The sequence below is a fragment of the Ochotona princeps genome, chromosome 12, assembly GCF_030435755.1.
Source record: "Ochotona princeps isolate mOchPri1 chromosome 12, mOchPri1.hap1, whole genome shotgun sequence".
Classification (NCBI taxonomy): Eukaryota; Metazoa; Chordata; class Mammalia; order Lagomorpha; family Ochotonidae; genus Ochotona; species Ochotona princeps.
The window spans coordinates 28911574-28927694 of record NC_080843.1 but is presented as its reverse complement, the minus strand read 5'-3'; positions in this window follow the sequence as shown (position 1 = coordinate 28927694).

Here is a 16121-nt window from a genome sequence, read left to right as displayed (position 1 = left end):
AAGTCCAGCTCCTGCTGAGTTTGGAACTCGAGATGGGTGTATGGATGAGGTGCAAAGAGGAACGAAACAGACCATTGCAATTCTAGGATCATAATGGACAATGCAAGAAAGCTGTCCGCTTTATACAGAAGCAATCACAAGCCCTGGCAGACTTTTGACTTCATGGTCAAGTGGGTGTATCCAAGAATAATTCTGCCATTTGTTTCACCTAAGAACAATAGAAGTTCCTACTACAATTCTTATTCTACAACTCAATCTTGTATCACAAAGAAAAGGAGAACCTAAAGATCAAGGAAAGAATGAAACCCTAAATGCAGGTCCCTTGATTAGCATAAGGTCAATGGGGACAGCCAAGACAGTATGAATAATAAATGGCCCTTTTGCAAGAAGTTAGTATTGACATTAACCTCCAAGCTCACATTGAGTAAAAAGCCAACTCCACAGTAGCAAACAATGACTGAATGGATTAGAATTCTTCCACAGGGTGGTCCGGTGTCCATGCAGAGGAAGGTGGAGCTGCATTCAGGTGGTTGTAGAGAAATCCCCGGGCCCTGCCATGCAGCAGGAAATTCCTTGCAGCCCTGCCTGCAATGGAACAATATTCTTCAACCTTCCTATATCCCACATCTACTGCATGGACCCCAGCAGGTCACTCTATGCTCTTTTCCCAGGCCATTAGCACAGAGTTGAATCAGAAATGGAGCAGCTGGGACACAAATCAGTGCCCAGAGAGGATGTCAACACAGCAGGAAGAAGATTATACTGCAATACCTTGACACAGGCACCTCAACTACCATTTTGAACAGATGAATATTGTCATTTCACTCAGTCTTTAATCTGTTTACTGTGCAACTATTTTATCTATAATTTAGCATTGCATATTATTCTATTGAATTGAGAAAAGTAAATTTCACATGTATGTATAATATGCATTGTGCATATATAATATATAGTATATATGTTGTATGTGTATACAACATATAGTAGGTTTATACATAATATAGTACATGTACTATATTATGTATAAACCTACTATATGTTGTTGTATACATATGTGAGATGTTATCAAAAATTTAATTATTTGTCACAATTACCAAGTCAGCAATGGGCAAAATTCACCCCTCATATTTTTAAGTGAAAAGAAGTGATGACTACACTAAAAGCAGTTGAATTGGCCAGATATTTGTAGGTTTCTAATGAAATCACCACTTACTTCTTATGTACATAATTGTCAGCTTTAAAAGGGCAGGATGAAAGGCCTCACACAGCACCCTCCATTTAGGAAACTTATTGAAATTGATATCCATTTACTTGGAGAAATTACATTAACTATATTATAAAAGGGACCACAGAATTATGTTAAGAATTATTTCCAACTGCTTACTGTTAATTGATTCTGTATTAGAAATGGAAAATAAAGAGGAGAGAAACACCATCCAACATTTTACCAATTAGGCTATACTACCCAAGAGAAAATTAAAAACACTCATTTCTTTTATGTTTTTAATCCATTATAAGTACTATTACCAGTCAAACATTCAAAACCAGCGATTAGTCAATTTTTTATATTTAAAAGCAGAAATATTTTTAAATCCCTTTTGTACGAATCAAAACTAGTAAGTAAATTCTTGCTATCAAAATGAAATTTGTTTCTCATGTACTTTCCTAAAAACCGTATCTTGTGGGAAATCAGTGTGCTATTTTGATCAAGTCCTAGAAATACATGTTTTGGGCCTGGTGCACAATAGCCCAGTGGCTAAAGTCCTCACCTCACATGCTCTGGGATCCCATATGGGTGCCGGTTTGTATCCTGGCAGTCCCACTTCCCATCCAGCTCCCTGCTTGTGGCCTGGGAAAGCAGTGGAGGATTATCCAAGGCCGTAGGACCCTGCACCCATGAGGGAAACAAGGAAGTAGCTTCTGCCTTCAGATCGGCACAGCTCCGGCCATTGCAGCCACTCGGGGTGTGAATCAGCACACCGAAGATCTTGCTCTTTGTCTTTCCTCCTCCCTGTATATCTGATTTTCCAATAAAAATAAATAAATCTTTAAAAAACATAATTACATGTTTTGACCAATTTATAAAATCTTGGATTAAGTATATTTTAAGGAAATTGGTTAGAAAATTTTCCAATTCCATATATGGAAACACACTTATTTCCCCTGATTGCTACTGGGATTAAGAACAACTGAGTTTCATTAATCTAGAAACTTCTTTTAAAAAAAATACTTTTGGTTTTCATTTTTCATGACCCCTTAGTTCTCTCTACTATGGCTTTCATTCCCAGTACTATATGAAAGCTGTCTGCAATAAAGCATCAAATTATGTATAGGCCACAGTTAATACTCTGCTTTAACATGGCTCAACATCCCAGCAATATTTGAGGCATCTCCTTCTTTGGAACATTTGAATGTTTTCTCTGTCATCCAAGCAGTAATCATCTTTTCACTATAGCCTATTATTCTTTCTTTCTTTTTTTCTTTCTTTTACTGTTTCCTCACATTGTAAGTTGCTCTAAAGTCCACATATAAACTCCAGGTAGCCTAATTCAATTTTCAGTTTACAGGCCTAATCTGTGATGGCTAACTTTATGTGTTAACTTGGCTGAGCAATCTTCTAGCTCAATATTATTTCTGGATGGATTTACAAGGGTGGTATTGGAATCTGTGTACTGATTAGCCCAGTTTGACTTATCCAGAGTGGGTGGGCATGATTCAATCCACTGAGAGCCTGAGAACAGTGAAAAAGCAATGGAAGACAGATCCAGCCCCCTTTTCCTGACTGAGCTTCGATTCTGAGCTTCTCCTGCCCTGGTTTGGGGACTCACAGTGGCTTTCCAAGGTAAATGGGAATTGCAACCGCTACTCAGGCTTTCGGGATCAGACAGAAACTTACATCACCCATTTTTCCAGGTCTCCCAGTTGTCATAGAGCAGATTGACTTCTCAACCTCTATAATACCTTGAGCCAACATCCTATAAGAGTCTATGTATCGGTCCCGGCGGCGTGGCCTAGCCGCTGAAGTCCTCGCCTTGAACGCACCATGATCCCATATGGGCGCCGGTTCTAATCCCGGCAGCTCCACTTCCCATTCAGTTCTCTGCTTGTGGCCTGGGAAAGCAGTCGAGGACGGCCCAAAGGTTTGGGACCCTGCACCCGCGTGGGAGACCTGGAAGAGGTTCCTGGTTCCCGGCTTCGGATCGGCGTGCACTGGTCATTGCGGCTCACTTGGGGAGTGAATCATCGGATGGAAGATCTTCCTCTCTGTCTCTCCTCCTCTCTGTATATCTGACTTTGTAATAAAAATAAATAAAATATTTTAAAAAAAAGAGTCTATATATCTACACCTGTATCTCTATATACACACACATATGTATATATACATATATATATCTGTATCAGTGTATTCATATGGCCATATATCGTGTACAAGGTTTTATTCAATGATGGATTAACAATGATTTTCCCATTTGGTATATATGTGGAAATACATATTGATATATCATTTATAGTTCAGATGAGCATGCACTATGCTGTTTGCACAATGAAGAAATTGAAAAAAAATGCATTTCTTACAATGCATCTCTGCTGTTATGTGACACATGACCATATAATTTGAGCTACATTTATCTAGAGAACCCTAACTAATGATATTACTCAGGCAATGAGTAGTAGAATTTACCATGCAGGTCACTACCACTTCCTCAGAGTTACTCACTTGGCTTTTATTATAACCCACTTTTATGATATGGCTTTTCTTACTATATGGCCCACTCCTTCTCAGCCTCCAATCAATTCCCTATTACCAATGACTATGCAATCATTTTTGTATGCATACCTACTCTCAAGGTTAACTAGCCCAAACTTAATATTTTCTATGTTATCCAAAAGACAATGGCATTATACCTAAAAGTGAGCCATCTTAGAAGTAAATGCGCTACTCCCATCAGCAGTGAAGTGGTTTACCTTTCTTCCCACATCCACATTAGTAGATGTTTGTTAGTAGATTTCTGAATGTAAGTCAATCTCATTGGAATTAAATGGCATCTCAATGCGGTTTTTATTTGTATTTCTGTAACAGCTAGGGAATAGGGTTGTTTGTTTTGCTGTAGCTGAGTTTTTGAAGCTCATTGTAAATCCTGGATATTAGACCCTTCTCTGTTGTCTAGTGTACAAAGATTTTGTCGTATTCTGTTGATTGCTTCTTCACTTGATCATTTGCTGTACAAAAGCTTTTCAGTTTGATATAACGCCATTTGTTTATTTTGGCTTTGACTGCCTGTGCCATTGTGGCTTTTTTTTTAAAAATTTATTTATTTTTATTGGAAAGTCAGATTCACAGAGAGAAGGAAAGAAAGAGAGAATGGTCTTCTGTCTGCTGGTTCACTTACCACGTAGCACAATGGCCAGAGCTGAGCCGATCCAAAGTCAAGAACCAGCAGCTTCTTCCAGGTCTCCTATGTGGGCGCAGGGTCCCAAAGCTTTGGACCATCATCTACTTCTTTCCCAGACCTCAAGCAGGGAGCTGCATTTGAAGTGGATCAACACAGGACATGAACCAGCACCCATACGGAATCCTGACACATGTTAGGCTAGGACTTTCACCACTAGGATATTGCACTAGGCCCGTTTGGTAATGTTTCTAAGTCTTTACAAATTCCTAAATATTATAGAGTGCTTCTTATAGTTTCTTCTAATAGTTTGAATTTTTCTTGGTGAAGAATTATGTCATTGTCAATTCAGAGCTGATTTCTGTATGAGGTGAGAGATGGGGTCTTCTTTCTTATTTCTTATTTCTGCAGGTTGGTATCCAATTGTCCCAACAGCATTTGTTGAAGAGACCAACCTTTTCACCTGAATTATTTTCAGTTCTTTTATCAAAGATTAGTAGGTGATTGCTGCTGCCATGGAAGTCAGTATGAAGAATGCTAAGACAACTGTACTGTATGGGACCAGCATTGTGGCATAATGGATTAAGTCTGCAATGCCAGAATCCCCTATGGATACCAATTAGATTTCCAGGTGTTTCACTTTCAATTTAGCTCCCTGCTAATGTGCTTTGGTAAGTAGTGAAAGATGTCCCAAGTCCCACCCATATGGGGGACATGGGTGAATGAAGCTCCTGGCTCCTAGATTTGCCCCTGGCCCTGGCAAGAATTTGAGGAGTGAAACTTTGGGGAGCGAACCAATGGATGAAAGAGTCTCTTTCTCTCCTTCTCTCTTTTTCTGTGACTTTGAGTTTCAGATATATAAAATAAAAACATCTTTTAAAAAATAGTTTAAGGCCTGGTACAGTAGCGTAGCAAACTAAACCTCCACCTTTGTTGCCAGTATCCCATGTGGGCACAGGTTTGAGTCCCAACTGCTAACTTTCCAACCATCTCCCTACTTATTGCCCAGGAAAGTAGCAGAAGATGGCTCCCAATTTGGGGCCCCTGAACTCACATATATGATGTTAAAAAGTTCCTGGTTTCAGATTTTGGATTGACCCAATTCTCACCATTGTGGTCATTTGAAGAGTGAATCAGCAAATGGGAGATCTCTTTCTCTCCTTCTCTCTCTGTACTCTGTCTTTCCGATAAAAATACATTTAAAATGCAATTTAAGGGCCCGGCAAGGTAGCCTAGAGGCTAAAATCCTCACCTTGAACGCACCAGGATCCCATATGGGTGCCAATTCTAATCCCAGTGGTTTTGCTTCCCATCCAGCTCACTGCTCCTGGTTCCTGGCTTCAGATTGGCTCTGCTCTGGCCATTGTGGCCGCTTGGGGAGTGAATCAGCAGACAGATTCACTTTCTGTCTCTCCTCCTCTCTGTATATCTTACTTCGCTATAGAAATAAATAAATCTTTAAAAAGAGAAATTTAAATAAAATGAAAGTAATAATAGTGCCTCTTTTGTAGGTGATTTGAAAAGGACAAAGGAAGGAGTGCACAGGAAGCTCATAGCACCATGACTGATCCATGAGTAATGCTAAATAAATATTGGCTATTGTTATTGACTTTTCTTTCACCTGTCTTCAACTTTACTTGAACAGGAGTTTAATTCACTAGAATAGATTAGTGAAAATAGTATATTGTAAACTCCTAACACTGCACAATAGCTGATGATTTATATGAGAGAAGTGTTTTCTAAAACCTGTTATCATAAATTGAGAATAGACTTTTTAATACATACATATTCAGAGAAAAAATTGGGCTGAAAATTAACCAAGGGCTATGTTATCTAAATTATAATAAGAGATTGTCATCTTAACATATTGAAAACTTGAGAAGGATGAGCCGGAGACTTACAATGTAGTAAGAAAGTAAAAGCAGCAAGAGATTGACTTGAATGTCATTATCTTATTGCCTTTTGGAACAAAAAATGTATTGTTTCTCATATAAAGCAAAGCACTGAAAACTATTTGGCAGCAAGGTTATTATTTCACATATAATTACATCTCATACGGAGGTACATTGGCAGACATGTGGTGGCTAAATTGTCCATTTTCAACTGGAAAAAAGAAATGCGGTTCTTTTTTCACGAACATCAGTCAAGAAGATAGCCGCCCACAGGAAGAGATAAAGGCTTATTTGACACTAGATCTATAACCAATGATTTTAGCTATCACTTGAAATTAGTGAGAATTTTGAAATAGGGTTTAAAAATTTTTTTGAAGAGCAATTTGGTACCACAGTGAAATAGAAGATGAAGTGGAAAAGTTAAAAAAAAAAAAAAAAAGAAGGGAGAAACATAGGATATTCTATGTTTATCCCAAAATGGTGTTTGGATTCTGGAACTGATAAAATGGCATTTCTCAGAGGCAGATACCCCTAAAAGTGCAGATACGTTAACTTAACATTTCAAAACTAAATGAAACACTTGATTAGATTATATTCTTTATAAGCCCTTTACATAAACTGAGTCAATGAATATACTAAAACATTACCCAGAGTGCCAATAAGTAATAGTATTATTTAAAAAAATTCTAACAACTAAATTTCCTCCCAATATGCTGCTTGTTCTGAATCTTTATTATATCATCAGAAGAACTCAACCAATCAGAATTTTTAGATAATGATATAGGTATCTGAAAAACATAAACTAGATGATTTTCTACTTGAACGCAGGAGAAAATGCTATCATTTGAATCCTTTTAGCAAGAATACTCCTTGGTGTGAAATAAGTACTTGACAAACTAACTTAAGGGGGATAACATTCCTAAGGTGTGTTCAGATAGTAAAACATCTACCTACAAATTACTGTGTATGGAATATGGAGGGGAATCTTCACTCTTTTTGTATTTGAGAAAGAATTAAAAAGTTGGAGTTGGTGCTTTACATGATGGCTCAATGGCTGAATCCTTACCTTGCAAGTGCCAGGATCATGTATGGAAACTTGTTCATATCCTGGCTGCTCTGCTTACCATTCAGCTCTCTGTTTATGGACTATGAAAACAGTGGAGCATGCTTTTAACCCTACGGATCCTGCACCTGCATAAGACACTGGAAGAAGCTCCTGGCTCCTGGCTTTGGATCAGCTCAGCTCCAGGCATTGAAGCTGCATGGGAAATGAACCAGAAGATGGAAGATCTTTCGCTGTCTCTCCTTCTCTCCAAATCTGATCTGCTTTTTCTATTAAACGGAAAGTTAGAGGTGATAGGAAGAGATACTGGAACAGGTAAGATGAAAGATGACTGCAATTTATAAGGAGTCTCACAAACTCAGTATTTAACAAATTGGAACATATGCACAAGCATGGAATGTGTTTATGTGTACATGCGTGTGGGTATGTGTGTACATGCGTGTGTGTGTGTGTGCTGAAAAATTTGTTTTTAAGAGTAAGGAAGTTTGCAGTGTAAGAATTGTGGAAACAATTAGTTTAGATTATTTTAATTTATCATGGGGGAAGGTGGAAACAGACATATCAGGTCCCAGAACTGGATTTGAAGATTATTAGTAAATGGCTGCTTTCTTTCCACCTGTGATCTTCCATCATAAACTAAACAATATTCATGTTAGTTTGACTTCCTCCCTTACCTTGCTTGAATTTTATGAATTCCATTGTGTAGTCAAGTCTTGATTATAGAGTTAGCTAGCAGAAACCATTTTTGAAAAAAGAATTTGAAAAAGAAAATCAAAATACATCAGTAAATAAGCATAACACTGTTCCTCACTCTGACGTTGTTCTCCTATGAAGGTACTTCCCCCACACTGAAGTTTTTTACATTCTCTAGATGCTCAACTTTACCTGTCCATGGTCACTTTTATTCAGGGTATACAATTCTGCTAAACTAACCTCCGCTTATTTCTCCAACATGACACACTATTCACAAACCCAGCTGGTGAAACACAGCTTCCTTTTCCTGATTGCTAAGGTAGAGGGAGTAAATATGCATAAAGCATGGAAGAAAAGATCATTTTACTGAAGGTCTGGGGTAATGTGAATATTAAATCCCAGACCACATAGCAACTGCCTTACAGCCGAATACTAAATAGCATTGGTTCACCAGGAAGTTTCATCAGCTGTATTTTAAGTAGCCTATGCTGACTCCTGCTTCGAGAGCCTTTCTCTTCTTCATCCTTTCTAGCTCATATTCAACTCTTTGATTTTCCATTGAAATTCATCTTCACTTGTGATGTGGAGACACCTAGCCATGTTTTTCTTTGAGTTGACCTTTTTATAGAACCCTACCACCTTGCTTTCTGATCACGCCCATCTGCACTTGAGACAGATCGTACTACTCATTGCAGAGCAGAATTGTGTTTTGAAGTGAAATTTTCCTTCTTCGACATAACAGCTTTTCTCCAGGTATATGGCAAGAATGAACCCAACTCTACTTTGAGTATACGTCTATCACAAAATGTCAAGCACTGTAAACTGTTAAATATTTAGCAAATTTTAAGGTTAAATTTGAGAGAGCATGACTTGTGGTTATCATCACTTTGAACTCACTTTACTTTGCTAATCACAATGGGTTAACCATTCTATGATTTCTATTCTCAGTCTTTTCATCAGCGAAATAGAACTGAAATGGTACTGTGCTAGAAATTTCTGAGAGGCTGTTGCTACATTGTTGGTTGTAGGAAATACATGCCAGTTTGTTTTTGAAAACATGAGAATTTCTCTACAGGTATTTGCTAACATACTGCAAATGAGACAAGACTGCAGCATATATAAGCACTTTTTGAGAATAGAAATTCTGCCAGGAAAGACACATACACACAAGAGGGAGAGAGAGAATCCTGAACACAATACTTACAAATTTTTCAATAAACATGCAAGAACTAAAAGATTTGGATTGTACATTACAAGTTATCTGTGGACTAACAAAATGGAAATAAGTAAAGTGGTCATCTATGAATATGAGCATAGAAATTGCCGCTGAAAGAATTGAAACACCATGGAGCAAGTGTTAGGCACTACTGTACTCACTAAAATCCAGATTTATTTCTCACTCACAAAAAAAAAAAAAAAAAAAGAAAAAAAAAAGGTATTTTTGAGGCACAAAGCCAAATTCAGCAATCTGCACATTGTGAAGCCAAGCATACTGGCCAAGAAAGTCGATTTCTTTATTTCCCATCTTTCACAAGCTTCTCTTCAGCCTCCTCTGCATCTAACTTCTGGGATGCAATTCTAGCAGACTAGCTTCCCTTTTCTTTAACTCTCCATTACTTTGTCTTGCCAGGTGCTGAAAAGGACACAGCTAAAAATCTAAAGGCCATATCACAGCATTTATCTAGGTCTCGGGGATAAAAGGGAAGTTGGGGGTGGAGCTCATCCACGGTTAATCACGGATGGTGATGTCTTTATTGGCTACTGACCTTGCAATGTATTGCATGAGTTATAAGAAGGTTCTCTGTTACCCCAATCCCTATTTTCTTGAAGGAGGATATAAATCACTTGTGCCTCATGAATTTCTCATATTTACAAGGTATACTTCCAAATTTTCCACAGAGGATGCGGTGGCACCACTTATTTTTCCAATTTTAAAACAATAATTTTTCAGCTTGTTCAGATGTCACATAAGGGGTCTGATGATTGAGATGATGTGGCTGAGAATGACCCGAGGATCCAAGGTGGATGTCAGTGAGAAGCCCTGAGAGAAGTGGATGGCTGCCATCATCCCTGTGTTGGGGTTGTTTGCATTGCTTCTTCTCTAACCTTATGCTCGAAGCAACAATCATTGTAGATTGCCTTATTCTGTTCCATTAAGAGCTGAGGCATGTAATAAATCAAATTCCATGGTGACATATCTTGCTTCAGTGGCATGATAAGTTGCTTCTTGGCTGAAATTCAGATGAAGAATATCTGGGTTTTGTAAATATACTTCTCCATATTCCCTTGAAACTTAAACTTAAGTGTTACCTGGTATCTGGAAAAATGAATGAAAACAGAAAAGAGGGAGAGAAAAATATCTTTGAGAAATATCAAAGGATCTCAGTGGTCAAATTCTGTAGTTATGAAATCAAGATAGTTTTTTCTATGTTTATGAGTTGAAAAGTAGTACAAACACTTTCAGTCATTGTCTTACCGGCTCTCCTGGTAAAATGTAAATACCCAAGATCACAAAGCAGCAATACACTATGTAAATATTCCACAATGTAACACAATAGCATGCCACCCAAAAATAGCATTTCTCTCAAAAAGTTATCCTAGTTTTGTTTCATTAGGTCCACAAAAATCTGTGCCAACAGATATAATTGTATTAGAGAGCTTTTAACCAAATGACAAAGTTTCAAGTTACAAAGAAGAGTCCAGCCGCAGACTGAGATTCACATCTCTAGGGAATAATGTTGAAATATTTATTTACAAAGAGATTTTTCAAACATTCACTCTGTGTGATTGTTATACTGACATGGTGAGAGGCATTACAAAGTACAGAATGTCATGCTTGCCACAAACAACTCATTCACCTGTGGGTAAGATAAAGATATCCAGGTATGGAACTAGGACATAACGCAAGCTAAGAGAGGCAGATTATGATTGGAATAAATCACGCATTAATAATTTAGAGTGTAATTTTCATTGTAATGGTCAGATAATTTTCTTAATGGATAAACATCAGACCCCAGCCCGGGAGAAGCATGGTAACTGGATATACTGAGACTGAGAGATAAACAAAAGCAGAAATAAAGTGGCACAAAGAATGGTAATAATAGTAATATCTGCACTTAACCTATGCTTGCTGAATACAAGGCACTAATCCTAACATTCATATGTTTTCACATCTCATTCTCACAAAAATCCCTGCAAGTGGCACTGCTACCGTCCTCTCTAACTAGGCACGTGGTGCCTTAGTAATGCAAGTCCATGTGAAATGCTAAGTTTTCATATTTCTATTCTTTCTGGTTCATCCCTATGCTCTGTTTAGCAGTGTTTAGTGGACCTAATTGATTATGAGAGAATGGAGTGACAAAATGAACAACACATAATGGAGGTTCCCAGACGAGAGAAATCATGGATAATTTTCAGTTGAGAAGGGAAAAAATGACTGTTTTAGTAGACATATTAAGGTATATACTTACCATTTGAAAGATGAGTTTTGTAACCAAAGGTTAAGAAGCTATTCTGATCATCGAAGTTATAGGAATTGGAAAATATATTTATGAAAAATGTGCATATACAGCCCAATGTCTTTCCCTCACTTTAAAATGATATTTACTTCCCTGCCCTACCACTGAGTTATCTAGACCTGACAGGATGACAAGATAATCAATCAAATAGTGTATTTAGTCTTATTTTCCTAGTGAATTAAGTTGCTTCTTCAGAATAAATTACAAACCTATGGAGATTATTACTTAATTGCATAAAGGTAATAGTACTACAGCCAGCCATGCCCAGTAGCCTCAAGGAATTAACACACCTTAAAAGAATTAACTAATACATGAAAAAAAAGCTTATCAACACCAACTGTGTAAACATTTCTCCTAATGTGTTAAGAAAGCCTGCTTTTTAAGAACTGTAGTGGGACACGGCATCATTTATTGACACCCAATAACTTATATTTTAGTGACAAAGGTCACTATATATCTAATTTAAAGTAAAGCTCCTTATGACTTTATAGTACTGTCCTAACACTGTTCAAAAATAAAATATTTTCTAACTTGAAAGTCTTCAAATAAATTTTCTTCCTATTTTTTTTCTCTTGCCCTTTAACAAGAGGCATAATTTCACTGGTAACCATCTGTGTCCTTAATGAAGAAAAGCTAGCCTAACTTAGAACAATGCAAAAGAAAACTATGTGGAATTAAGCTAAAACTGTCACAAAGAAACTGCTAAATTTCACAGAGATGAGATTCCAGCACACTGAAAATGTCCCTTGAGCCTGCGTAGAATTTCTCACCTCATTAGGTGTGAAACGCACAAATTGAGCACTGTTGGGCTTTTTTTTTTTCTTATCAAAATTGGGCCCATGATGAGAACAGTTGGGAAAACAATGCTCTTCCTAGACTTTTGGTCAGACATTTGGAGAAATGAGAAAAGTGATTGAAGGCTGCACCTTTTATAGAATCTGGGCACTTGCTCAGGAACTGTTGTTGAAGTTTCAAGTCATTTATGAAATAATTTATTCATTCCCATGTTTCCTCTTTTTTCTAGGATATAAATATAGCCCCAGCATTGTATAAGAAAATCAAGGGAGATTGAGAGTCGAGATTACTTGGTCAAATATCCTATTCCCAACTAGTTCTTGCTGAAGTTGTCTGAGACAAGTCATTTATCTCTAGACAGTGCAATTCTTATCAATTCTCACCTAGAAATTTCAGGAATGCCTGTCTGCTTGCTAGACATCTAGGTGGGATTCAGCTCCTACATGCATATTAATACCTTCAAGCTATAAAGGTTAAAAACTGACTCATTTCCAATGAAGTTATAGCACAATTACAAGATTTTTAAGTAGTTAATCTGAAACATGTCATGAGATTTATATTACAAGCCAAAAAGTATACTTGTGATACAGTCCAAAATAAAACTACTTATCGTAAGTGTGAATGTGTATTTCTCAATTGTTTATTTCTCATGCTTTCTCCCCCAGAGAATGAAATGTCTTCTGTAGCACAAAATCCTACTGTTCTGCAAAGAATACTAAATTTTACATCATGTCATCTAAAATTGGGCATATTTTTTTTTTTAGTCTACTGGCAAATTTTATTGGTAAAATATGATACACAGGCAAAAGAACTAAAGGAAAATGAATATTATCTCTTTTTTGACCTATAATTTTTTTTATTAATTATTTTGCATTATGTGACAGTTTCATAGGCTCTGGGAATCCCCCCATCCCTCCCCAAGCCCCTCCCCCCTGGTGGATTCCTCCACCTTGATGCAGTATTACAGTTCAAATTCAATCAAGATTCTTTCCTTGCAAACGTATACCAAGCATAGAGTCCAGCTACTTATTGTCCAGATGGGTTGAACAGTTTCTTGGGGAGACCATTTCTGGTCCGAAGTTAGAGCTGGTAGAATATCATCACAGTCAATTAAGAGTCCCAATATAACATCAACAGCAATTTGCAACATTATGGAATTGACATGGTTTTGAGTAACCAGTGTGTTAAAAAAAAAAAAAAAAGCAAGTTCTTAACCACAACCTATGATTAGCTCATTGACATTTCAATTTTAGTTTATATACAGGACCAGCTGCTATATACCTTAAAATGGCTATAAGGTACCATTCAGCTGTCTCGTGTCTATTTCATTTTAGTAAAATTGGGCATATTTTGATATAATCATGTTTAAGAACATGTAACATTTTTTGTTTGCTTGGAATGTTTCCGCTTTCTTACAAGAACAGTTGAGACCACTGAATACACACCCACACTGTATACATAGAACCCTCACACATTTCCATGACAACTGGAGTATTTGTGCTGCAAAAAGTGAAACATGGTTCAAAAGTTGGTAATACAAAAGGTCACTTTATCTCCATTACTCAAAGATATTTTTACTCTTTACCTCCCACACACTCCCACCCTCAAAATCAAAGGACTGTGAAGACGGAGAGAGTAATGACTATAACAGAGCTCAGTGAAGCTGGAAGCTAAGGTATTTTATATCAGTGAGGGTACTGCGATCAACTCTGGCAAATGATACCAAAATGAGCATTTCAGATTTTACTATTCTAGGAAAAAACCTGAAGGGAGAAATTCACTGTAATCATGGTTTATTCCATGAAACAAGGGAGAGGAATAAATCTGTGTTATTACTCTACAGTGTAATTTCTAATATATGTTGGTTAAAAAACAACCACTAAGAGAGGCTATCTCAGAGATGGCTTTTATGAAGAAATAGTAACTTCCAGTCAATAAGAGAAATGAGTAATTTCAGAAGACAGAGCACTGATCCAGTGTCTGCTAACTTAAATGGAAGATAGAACTGGGAATATGAAACATTTAGAATTTCAAACTTTTTTCTAAATAAAAGAAACCACCTTTTATCCATTAAAGAGCAGAATCATAGGGAAAGGGATGAGGATGGATATATGTTTGTTGGCAACAGAGCACTAAAATACGGAAACTTAAAACTGTTACATGACAGGTGACATACTGGAATTTATGATAAAGCACATTAGCAGTTCTTGTGCTTAGATCATACTAAGCACAAGGATTTGTGTATGGAAGCACGAATCCAAAACTATGCAATACTTAAGATACACACTATCAGTATGAGTGCAGGCCATTTTACAGAAAATAAGTGAGGTAGGTACATTTGGCTTTGTTAGGATTTGAAGAACAAAAGGGTATTTACTGAAGCTAGAATCATTTTGACCCAGCACAGTAAGAACTATAGCATCTCATCTTCAGCTGGAATGTCTAACAGAAAAATGCAATATTGAATAAGAAACCTAAGCAGAGACACATCAAGTCATATTTTTTTTTGCTTTAAAATTACATTTGTATGTATATTATAGAATATGTCCTTCATAAGGCAAGATTTTTTCGTAACTCTTTGTATGTAATCAGATCCATGTAGAGGGAAAAACGGAGAATAGCTATTTGTGCAAATTCGTGAATGTCCAAGTATACCTACAAAACTGTATCATGGGAAATAATAACTATGAAAAGAGAACTATGAAAATAATATATACACAGACACATTCTGTTTAAGTAAGTGCTGCTGCTTTGGGAATCTTCTACCTCAAGTCTTTTTGTGCAAAAAAAAAATTGAAACATGAAATACAGTACTCTTCTCATTTTGAGGAGAGAGTTCAAATACATTTTCTTGGTGCATTTCAGCTAATGTTAACTGAGAGTATAAATGCCCTGCTTCCATCTTTTTTATTTGGACCTATAGCTGCAGCTTGTTCAAATACATTTGACTCTTATACTTAATCTTTGCACTCAGTTTGAACTTCAGACATAAGGGTAAAGCTTCCTGGAGTTGGAAGTTGGACGGAAAGACTACAATACAATCAGTTCTGTAATGATAGACATCGGACTACCAACTGATTTTATATACGTTTGCTATTCAATGAGCAGCCGATTACACATCCACTGTTGATATTATCCAGTCACCATTTTACCAAGAATGCTTTAATGAAAAATTGTCTTATCTACTCCTCCATACAGCTTCATCTTCCATTTATAACTCTATCAAGAAGGAAATGAGATTAGCCTAGTTTTTGAATCCACAACGACTGTTAGCATCCCTTTCTTTGTTAAGTGCTCTAAAATATTGTGGGAAAAGCATTAGAATTGTATATCTGCAGATTTAAAAGCATATCCTTTAAACAACCAAATGCCATAGATTAGTAGACTGGATTATAAAACAAAATCCATCTATCTATTGCCTACAGGAGACACATCTCACCAACAAAGATCAGCGGAACCTATATCTCATGGATTCTGATGTTTTTGGATTTTTTTCTCATATTAAATTCTTCACTGACTCATATGACATACAGTAGCAGTATTTTCTTCAAGAAGGTCCTTGATTTTCATTTCTTCAATGACACAATACTCATTTGGTAGCATGCTATTTAACTTCATGAAGTTGTAAATTTCAAAATTTTTTCCTGTTGTTGATTTTGCATTGTGACTTTCCAATTAACGGGATGCATAGTAACTGTAATGGAGACTAGGATATCCAGATGTGAGGATACAATGCAGTATGCATCTCTACTTCCAGATCAAAGATGGA